This window comes from Triticum urartu, chromosome 7A (assembly GCF_056163025.1).
Source record: "Triticum urartu cultivar PI428250 chromosome 7A, HENAU_Tu73, whole genome shotgun sequence".
NCBI lineage: Eukaryota > Viridiplantae > Streptophyta > Magnoliopsida > Poales > Poaceae > Triticum > Triticum urartu.
The window spans coordinates 76,327,031-76,338,212 of NC_141879.1; positions in this window are offsets into that span (position 1 = coordinate 76,327,031).

Here is an 11,182-nt window from a genome sequence, read left to right on the forward strand (position 1 = left end):
GTGCCTTCGAAGTTGTTGCTTTTTATGGCGCTAGAACGGTAGACCTTCTCGATAACGGAAGGACCTTCCCATTTAGAGAGGAGTTTTCCTACAAAAAAGTTGTAAACGAGAGTTGTATAACAATACATAATCACATACATTAAACTCACGTTTTTGTATCCTTTTGTCATGCCATCTTTTAAATTTTTCTTTAAACAGTTTGACATTCTCATAGGCCTGGGTTCTCCACTCATCAAGTGAGCTAATGTCAAATATTCTCTTCTCACTGGCAAGTTTGAAGTCATAGTTGAGCTCTTTAATGGCCCAATATGCCTTATGTTCTAGTTCGAGAGGTAAGTGATATGCTTTTCCGTAAACCATTTTATATCGAGACATACCCATAGGATTTTTATATGCAGTTATATAGGCCCATAATGCATCATCAAGTTTCTTTGACCAATTATTTCTAGATCTATAAACAGTCTTTTGCAAAATTAATTTAAGCTCTCTATTACTCAGTTCTACTTGACCACTAGACTTTGGATGATATGGAGATGCAACTGTATGATTAACATCATACTTAGCAAGCATCTTACGAAAAGCGCCATGAATAAAATGTGAACCGCCATTAGTCATTAAATATCTAGGGACTCCAAACCTCGGAAAAATAACTTCTTTAAGCAACTTAATAGAGGTGTTACAAGTAAACCAGATATGGAGATGGCGACTAAAGTTGTTGTTTCCATTTTTATAGAATTTCAAGATTACAATGGATCTACGAAAAGATCATGTATTTACAACTAAAATGGAATATACAAAGTAAACACTAATGATTAAATAGAATTTATGGCTACACAAACTGTTGAAGATAGTTCTAAACCTAGGCCAAAACAAACTGGTGCAGGTAGTTTACTGAAACCATTGAATTCGGAATATGGGAAAGTCGCCCCGGGTTGGGGGACTACTCCTTTTATGGGGATCGCAATGGCTTTATTCGCTATATTCCTATCTATTATTTTAGAAATTTACAATTCTTCCGTTTACTGGATGGAATTTTAACCAATTAGGTTTCTACTAACTACAACTAGGAAGTCAGAGTTTTTCCATCCAAAAAAGCCTTTCTAGTTTAAGATCTACATATCTAGATATTATGGCAGTTTTTCCGTTATACTAGTTCAAATAGCTTCTACCCATTTAGTAACGTAATCAACAACAACTAAAATATGTGTATACCCATTAGAGGAAGCAAACGATCCCATATAATCAAGGGACAATCGCATTTTTACCCCTAGTTGGTTCCTACCCACGGGTTTTGCCCTTACTTTTCGAGCTTGCTCAGTTTTGCCATTACTTTTTCCGTCGAGGTCCCTCGAATGCCCTTTGAACGTTTGACCAAAACTTTGAAAATTCATAACTAATACATATGAACTCAAAAAAATGCAAATAAGATATCAAAATGTTTAGATAAACATTACCTTTATGTGCATATCATTTCCATTCAGGACAAAAGCACCCTTTAAACTACCTCAGGTAATTAATGATATTAACATTATTAAAAATAAAAAGGTATAAACAATATTTTTTTTTATGAATAAATATTACATGCAAATGTAGGTGAGGTTTTCTAAACATCCTGATATCTTATTTGCATTTTTTCTAAGTTTGTATCAATTTGTTATGAAGTTTCCAAATAATGTTCAAAGTCGTATGAACATTCATAACAAGATGATACGAACTCAGAAAAATGCAAATAAGATATCTGAATGTTCACAAAACATCACCTACATTTGCATGTAATTTTTATTCATGAAAAATATTGTTTATACCTTTTTTATTTTTAATAATGTTAATAACATTAATTACCTCAGGTTGTTTAAAGGGTGCTTTTGTCCTGAATGCAAATGATATGCACATAAAGGTAATGTTTTTCTGAACATTTTGATATCCTATTTGCATTTTGTGAGTTCATATGAATTAGTTATGAATTTTCAAAGTTTTTGTCAAACGGTCAAAGGGCATTCGAGGGACCACGACGGAAAAAGTAAGGGCAAAACTGAGCAAGCTTGAAAAGTAAGGGCAAAACCCGTGGGTAGGAACCAACTAGGGGTAAAAATGCAATTGTCCCTATAATCAAAGCCCCGAACATCAAATGGTTCAATAACAAGTGAATAGTTCATAGGAATTTCTTGACGTCTACTAATATTACCAATTCTTTGACATTCATCACAAGACAAGACAAACTTACGTGCATCCTTGAAGAGAGTAGGCCAATAAAAACCGGATTGCAATAACTTATGTGCAGTTCTATCTCCAGCATGATGTCCTCCGTAAGCCTTGGAGTGACACTTGCGTAGGATCTGTTCATGCTCAGGTACACAATGTCTAATAACACCATCTACTCCTTCTTTATAAAGGTGTGGGTCATCCTAGAAGTAATGTCTTAAATCATAGAAAAACTTTTTCTTTTGCTGGTATGTGAAACTGGGTGGTATAAATTTAGCAACAATGTAATTAGCATAATGAGCGTACCATGGAGTAGTACGGGAAGCATTTATGATAGCTAATTGTTCATCAGGAAAGCTATCATCTATAGGCAGTGGGTCATCAAGAACATTCTCTAACATAGACAACTTGTTTTGCAACTGGGTTCTCAACTCCTTCTCTATCAATAATATGCAAATCAAATTCTTGTAGTAGGAGAACCCATCTAATAAGTCTAGGTTTAGCATCTTTCTTTTCCATAAGGTATTTAATAGCAGCATGATCAGTGTGAACAGTTACTTTAGAATCAACAATATAAGATCTGAACTTATCACAAGAAAATACAACTGCTAAAAATTCTTTTTCAGTAGTAGCATAATTCTTTGGGCACTGTCTAGACTTTTACTAGCATATTGGATAACATTTAATTTCTTATCAACTCTTTGTCCTCAAACATCACCTACAGCATAATCACTAGCATCACACATAATTTCAAAGGGTAAATTTCAATCAGGTGGCTGAACAATGGGTGCAGAAATCAAGGCTTTCTTAAGTATTTCAAATGCTTATACACAATCATCATCAAAGATAAAAGGAACATCTTTTTGTAAGAGATTTGTCAGAGGCCTAGAAATTTTTGAGAAGTATTTAATGAACCTCCTATAAAAACCATCATGACCAATGAAACTTCTTATGCCGTTAATGTCCTTAGGACACGGCATCTTTTCGATAGCATCAAATTTAGCTTTATCGACATCAATACCTCTTTCAGAAATTTTATGCCCCAAGACAATGCCTTTATTAATCATAAAGTGGCACTTCTCCCAATTCAAGACAAGATTAGTTTCTTCACATCTCTGCAAAACTCGATCAAGGTTGCTTAAGTAATCATCAAAAGAAGTTCCATATACAGAAAAATCATCCATGAATACTTCAACAATCTTTTCACAAAAGTCAGAGAATATCACAATCATACATATTTGAAAGGTAGCAGGTGCATTACATAAACCAAAAGGCATATGTCTATAAGCAAAGGTGCCGAAAGGGCAAGTAAAATTGGTCTTTTCCTGATCCTCTTTCAACACAGGTATTTGAGAGAAACCAGAATAACCATCTAGAAAGCAAAAATGTGTATGTTTAGATAATCTTTCTAGCATTTGATCAATAAAAGGTAAAGGGTGATGATCCTTTTTAGTAGCTTTATTTAATTTGTGGAAGTCAATTACCATTCTATAACCTATAACAATTCTTTGTGGGATCAATTCATCTTTATCATTAGGAACAACAGTAATACCTCCCTTCTTAGGGACACAATGGACATGACTTACCCACTGACTATCAGCAACGGGATAAATTATTCCTACCTCCGGAAACTTTAGTATTTCTTTTCTTACCACTTCTTTCATCTTAGGATTTAACCGTCGTTGGTGATCAACAACCGATTTAGCGTCTTTCTTTAATTTTAGCGTCTTAGGATTTAAGAGTGGGACTAATGCCCTTAAGATCATCAAGAGTATATCCAATAGCAGCACAATGCTTCTTCAAAGTATTCAATAATCTCTCTTCTTCCTGCTCTGAAACGTTAGCACTAATAATAACAGGATATATCTTCTTTTCATGAAGATAAGCATATTTAAGAGTAGCAGGCAATGGTTTAAGCTCAAACACGGGACCACCCTTGGGTGGAGGAGGATTCCCTAGAATTTTCACAGGCAAATTGTGTTTCAAAATAGGTCCCTGTTTAAAGAATACTTCATCTATTTCCCTTCTTTCATTCATAAAATATCATTTTCATGGTTTCGCAAATATTGTTCTAAAAGATCATTAGGAGGCACGACAATAGAAGCAAGACCAATAATTTCATCTTTACTAGGAAATTCTTTATCATGGGGTTGTCTACGAAATTTAGCAAAATTAAAATCATGGGACATATCCCCTAAACCAACAGAAACAATATCCTTTTTGCAGTCTATCTTAGCATTAACAGTATTCAAGAAGGGTTTACCAATTATAATGGGACAAAAGTCATCTTGTGGGGAACCAAGAACAAGAAAATCAGCAGGATATTTAACTTTCCCACACAAGACTTCAACATCTCTAACAATCCCAACTGGTGAAATCGTATCTCTATTGGCAAGCTTAATTGTAACATCAATACCTTCTAACTCGCACTAGCACCCATATCACATAAGCCATGATAGCAATGATTTCCTATTTTAACAGAAATAACAGGCATGCCTACAACATGTGTATGTTTATTTTTAGTATCGGGTCTAGCAATTCTAGCAGCTTCATCACAAAAGTAAATAACATGCCCATCAATATTATCAGACAAGAGATCCTTAACCTTAGCGATACTAGGTTCAACTTTAATTTGCTCCGAGGGTGTAGGTGTTCTAGTATTACTCATATGAACCACAGTTGAAGCTTTAGCATGATCCTTTATTCTAGTAGGAAAAGGTGGTTTCTCAATATAAGCGGTAGGAACAATAGGATCAACATTATAAGTGATAGTCTTTTCTTCAACTTTAATAGGTTCAACTACTTTTACTTTAATGGGAGGATGATATTTAAGCCACTTCTCCTTAGGGAGATCAACATGACTAGCAAATGACTCACAGAAAGAAGCTACTATTTTAGAGTCAAGTCCATATTTAGTGCTAAATTCACGAAAAGCATCAGTATCCATACAAGATTTAACACAATCAAACTTAGGTGCTATACCTAACTCCTTACCTTCGTCAAGTTCCCAATCTTCAGAGTTGCATTTAATTCTTTCCAATAAATCCCATCAGAATTCAATAGTCTTCATCATAAAAGCCGAGCATAATTTTTTTGAATAATAATTTCTCTTGGGAGCTCATGATTGGGGCATGAATATAACATTGACTTAAGCCTCCCCCAAGATGGAGCGATGCCTTCTCCTTCGCGAGGCCAAAAATTATATATATAATTATGATCACGATTAACCAGATGCATGGGATAAAACTTCTAATGAAATTCCAACTTCAATCGGTTGTAGTTCCATGATCCAATATCATCACATAGCCTAAACTATGTCAATGCCTTTCCCTTCAAAGACAAAGGGAAGACCTTTTTCTTGATAACATCCTCGGGCATACCTGCAAGCTTAAATAATCCACAAACTTCATCCACATATATTAGGTGCAAATCGGGATGCAATGTTCCATCTCCTGTAAAAGGGTTAGCTAGCAGTTTCTTTATCATACCCGAAGGAATTTCAAAGTAAACATTTTCAGTAGGTTCTGTAGGTTGAGGAGCAAATCTTTGCTCTACTGGTAGGGGTGAAGATACCCCGAACAAGCCCCTCAAAGGATTACTTTCCATCATAACAAGTGACAGTAAATTTCAGCACACTATATAAATTTTTCCTTAACAATTCCACCTACCAAAGGCGCTTTACTCCCCGGCAACGGAGCCAGAAAAGAGTCTTGATGACCCACAAGTATAGGGGATCTATCGTAGTCCTTTCGATAAGTAAGAGTGTCGAACCCAACGAGGAACAGAAGGAAATGATAAGAAGTTTCCAGTAAGGTATTCTATGCAAGCAATGAAATTATCGGTAATAGATACTTTTGTGATAAGGTAATTTGTAATGGGTAACAAGTAATAAAAGTAAACAAGATGCAGCAAGGGGGCCCAATCCTTTTTGCAGCAAAGGACAAGCCTGGAAAAACACTTATATAAAGGAAAACGCTCCTGAGGACACATGTGAATTATCGTCAAGCTAGTTTTCATCACACTCATATGATTCGCGTTCGTTACTTTGATAATTTGATATGTGGGTGGACCGGTGCTTGGGTACTGCCCTTACTTGGACAACATCCCACTTATGATTAACCCCTCTTGCAAGCATCCGCAACTACAAAAGAAGTATTAAGGTAAACCTAACCGTAGCATGAAACATGTGGATCAAAATCAGCCCCTTACGAAGCAACGCATAAACTAGGGTTTAAGCTTCTTTCACTCTAGCAACCCATCATCTACTTATTACTTCCCAATGCCTTCCCCTGGGACCAAATAATGGTGAAGTGTCATGTAGTCGACGTTCACATGACACCACTATAGGAGAGACAACATACATCTCATCAAAATATCGAACGAATACCAAATTCACATGACTACTTATAGCAAGACTTCTCCCATGTCCTCAGGAACAAACATAACTACTCACAAATCATATTCATGTTCATAATCAGAGGGGTATTAATATGCATAAAGGATCTGAACATATGATCTTCCACCGAATAAACCAACTAGCATCAACTACAAGGAGTAATCAACACTACTAGTAACCCACAGGTACCAATCCGAGGTTTTGGGACAAAGATTGGATACAAGAGATGAACTAGGGTTTTAGAGGAGATGGCGCTGGTGAAGATGTTGATGGGGAGTGACCCCCTCTCGATGAGAGGATCGATGGTGATGATTTCCCCCTCCCGGAGGGATGCTTCCCCGGCAGAATAGCTTCGCCGGAGCCCTAGATTGTTTCCGCCAAGGTTCCGCCTCGTGCCGGCGGCACTTCGTCCGGAAAGCTTGCTTATGATTTTTCCCAGGGCGAAAGACTTCATATAGCCAAAGATGGGCACCAGAGGCCTGCCAAGGGGCCCACGAGACAGGGGGGCGCGCCCGGGGGGTAGGGCGTGACCCCACCCTCGTAGATGGTGGGTGGCCCCCTCTGGTGCTTTCTTCACCCAATATTTTTTATATATTCCGAAATTGACTTCCGGGTTTCAGGACTTTTGGAGTTGTGCAGAATAGGTCTCTAATATTTGCTCCTTTTCCAGCCCAGAATTCTAGCTGCCGGCATTTTCCCTCTTCGTGCAAACCTTGTAAAATAAGAGAGAATAGGCATAACTATTGTGACATAATGTGTAATAACAGCCCATAATGCAATAAACATTGATATAAAAGCATGATGCAAAATGGACGTATCAAGGCTGCCGCAGCGAAACCTCCTCTCTTTTCCGGCGGGGAATGGACTATCTAGTGGTGGTGGGCGGTGGGCGGCGCCGGGATCGGTAGGGTGGAGGCCAAGCGCGCGGGGGGTGGGGGCAGAATCTGGACAGTTGGCTTGACTTTTCTCCTGACAGTGTGGGCCAGGCGTGTTTTTCCCTTGCGGCAGAGCCCCCGAGCGCCCCCAGTGCGCCGGGTTCGGCTTGCGATTGCCGGGCCCAAAAACGGGTCGAGCCGGTGGATTTTGGCGTCTTGAGGGCGCGACTGGGGTGTTTTTTCAGCGTCGAGGCGTAAATCGTTGCCTGGGGGCTGTTGGGGGTGCGGCTGAAGATGCTCTAAGGTTCTAGCCTACCGGTAGAACTCGTAAGAGCATCTACAGCCGGGTCCCCCAAACCGGCCTCAAACGCCCGGGCCGCTTGCTCGGTCACTGACCGGTCATAATATTTTGATCCAGAAGAACGCCTCAAACATACCTCAAAAGCTCGAGCTGACCGGCACCCCTCATATCTAGCCCAAATATGGGGCAGATATAGGGTGGCCCGGGCGCGCCCGCCTGACAAGGCTGGCCCACCACCGACCCCACGAATGTCCCAAAAAAACCCATCCGGGTCATCGCTCTGAAACCCTAGCTCGCTCACTCTCCTCTCTCGCTCCGTCCTCTTCTCTCACTGCAGCGATTCTGATTCGGGAGCCGCTCCGACTCCGAGAAGGATTCATACTATGAGCTGATGTCTACTACACTACCTTCTTCTTGTAGACGTTGTTGGGCCTCCAAGTGCGGAGGTTTGTAGGACAATAGCAAATTTCCCTCAAGTGGATGACCTAAGGTTTATCAATCTGTGGGGCGCATAGGATGAAGATGGTCTCTCTCAAACAACCCTGCAACCAAATAACAAAGAGTCTCTTGTGTCCCCAACACACCCAATACAATGGTAAATTGTATAGGTGCACTTGTTCGGCGAAGAGATGGTGATACAAGTGCAATATGGATGGTAGATATAGGTTTTTGTAATCTGAAATTATAAAAACAGCAAGGTCACTAATGATAAAAGTGAGCAAAAACGGTATTGCGATGCGTTGAAACAAGGCCTAGGGTTCATACTTTCACTAGTGCAAGTTCTCTCAACAATAATAACATAATTGGATCATATAACAATCCCTCAACATGCAACAAAGAGTGACTCCAAAGTCACTAATAGCGGAGAACAAACAAAGAGATTATTGTAGGGTACGATACCACCTCAAAGTTATCCTTTCTGATTGATCTATTCCAGAGTCCATAGTAAAATAATAGGAAGCTATTCTTTCCGTTCAATCTATCCTAGATTTCATACTAGAATAACACCTTAAGACACAAATCAACCAAAACTCTAATGTCACCTAGATACTGCAATGTCACCTCAAGTATCCGTGGGTATGATTATACGATAAGCATCACACAATCTCAGATTCATCTATTCAACCAACACAAAGAACTTCAAAGAGTGCCCCAAAGTTTCTACCAGAGATTCAAGAAGAAAACGTGTGCCAACCCCTATGCATAAGTTCACAAGGTCACGGAACTCGCAAGTGGATCACCAAAACATACATCAAGTGGATCACGTGAATATCCCATTGTCACCAGAGATAAGCACATGCGAGACATACATCAATTGTTCTCAAATCCTTAAAGACTCAATCCGATAAGATAACTTCAAAGGGAAAACTCAATCCATTACAAGAGAGTAGAGGGGGAGAAACATCATAAGATCCAACTATAATAGCAAAGCTCGTGATACATCAAGATCGTGCCGAATCAAGAACACGAGAGAGAGAGAGAGAGATCAAACACATAGCTACTGGTACATACCCTCAGCCCCGAGGGTGAACTACTCCCTCCTCGTCATGGGGAGCGCCGGGATGATGAAGATGGCCACCGGTGATGTATTCCCCCCTCTGGCAGGGTGCCGGAATGGGTCTAGATTGGTTTGCGGTGGCTACGGAGGCTTGAAGCGGTGGAACTCCCGATCAAGGTTATTTTCTAGAAGTTTGGGGATATAATAGGTGTTGGCGTCGGGAACAAGTCAGGGGGTCCACGAGGCGGCCACGAGGCAGGTGCGCGCCCATGGGGGTGGGGCACGCCCCCCCACCATCGTGGTGGCCTCGGGACTCTTCTGGTCCATATCCAATGCTCCGTGGGCTTCTTATGGTCCAAAAAATGATCTCCGTAAATTTTCAGGTCAATTGGACTCCGTTTGATATTCCTTTTCTGCGATACTCAAAAATTATATATCCCAAAAACAGAAACTGGCACTGGGCTCTAGGTTAATAGGTTAGTCCCAAAAATCATATAAAATAGCATATGAAGGCATATAAAACATCCTATATGGATAATATAATAGCATGGAACAATCAAAAATTATAGATACGTTGGAGACCTATCAAGCATCCCCAAGCTTAATTCCTACTCGTCCTCGAGTAGGTAACTGAAAAAAACAGAATTTTTGATGTGGAATGCTAGCTAACATAATCATCAATGTAATCTTCTTTATTGTGGCAAGAATATTCGGATCCAAAAGATTCAAGACAAAATTTTAATATTGACATAAAAATAATAATACTTCAAGCATACTAACCAATCAATTATGTCTTCTCAAAATAACATAGCCAAAGAAAGCTCATCCCTACAAAATCATATAGTTTGGCCATGCCTCATTTTGGTAACACAAAATTCTCTCATCATGCACAACCCCGACGACAAGCCAAGAAATTGTTTCATTCTTTAGTATTCTCAAACTTTTTCAATTGTCACGCAATATATGAGCGCGAGCCATGGACATAGCACTATGGGTGGAATAGAATATGATGATGGAGGTTGTGTGGAGAAGACAAAAAAGGAGAAAGTCTCACATTGACACGGCTAATCAACAGGCTATGGAGATGCCCATCAATTGCTGCCAATGCAAGGAGTAGGTATTGCCATGCAACGGATGCACTAGAGCTATAAATGAATGAAAGCTCAACAAAAGAAACTAAGTGGGTGTGCATCCAACTAGCTTGCTCACAAAGACCTAGGGCATTTTGAGGAAGCCCATCATTGGAATATACAAGCCAAGTTCTATAATGAAAAATTCCCACTAGTATATGAAAGTGACAAAATAGGAGACTCTCTATTATGAAGATCATGGTGCTACTTTGAAGCACAAGTGTGGAAAAAGGATAGTAACATTGTCCCTTCTCTCTTTTCCCCTCATTTTTTGGTGGGCTTCTTTGGCTTCTTTTTTTATTTGGGCTTCTTTCACTAGTAGAAAACAGGCCTATTGTCCCGGTTCCTAAACCGGGACTAAAGGGTCGTTACTAATGCCCTGTCCCTTTAGTCCTGGTTCAGTCCAGAACCGGGACAGATGGGCCTCCACGTGGCCTGTGCGCGGAGCCTAGGCAGGAGGGCCTTTGGTCCCGGTTGGTGGCACCAACCGGGACCAATAGGCATCCACGCATCAACATTTCTGTGGCTGGGGTTTTTGTTTTTTTTTGAAAGGGGGGGGGGGGGGTTGGGGGTTAATTTAGGTGTTTCATATATTGTGTTAGCTAGCTATAATTAATAGAGAGAAGTGTCCTCTCTTATGTCCGTGCTTGGTCGACGCTACGTACTATACATACGTATAGAGAGGACTAGACATGCTAGCTAGCTTGTAAGCAAACGAAGGAAACAGAAGATCATCATGAACATATATGCATACAGAGAGAAGTGATATCGACCACCTCT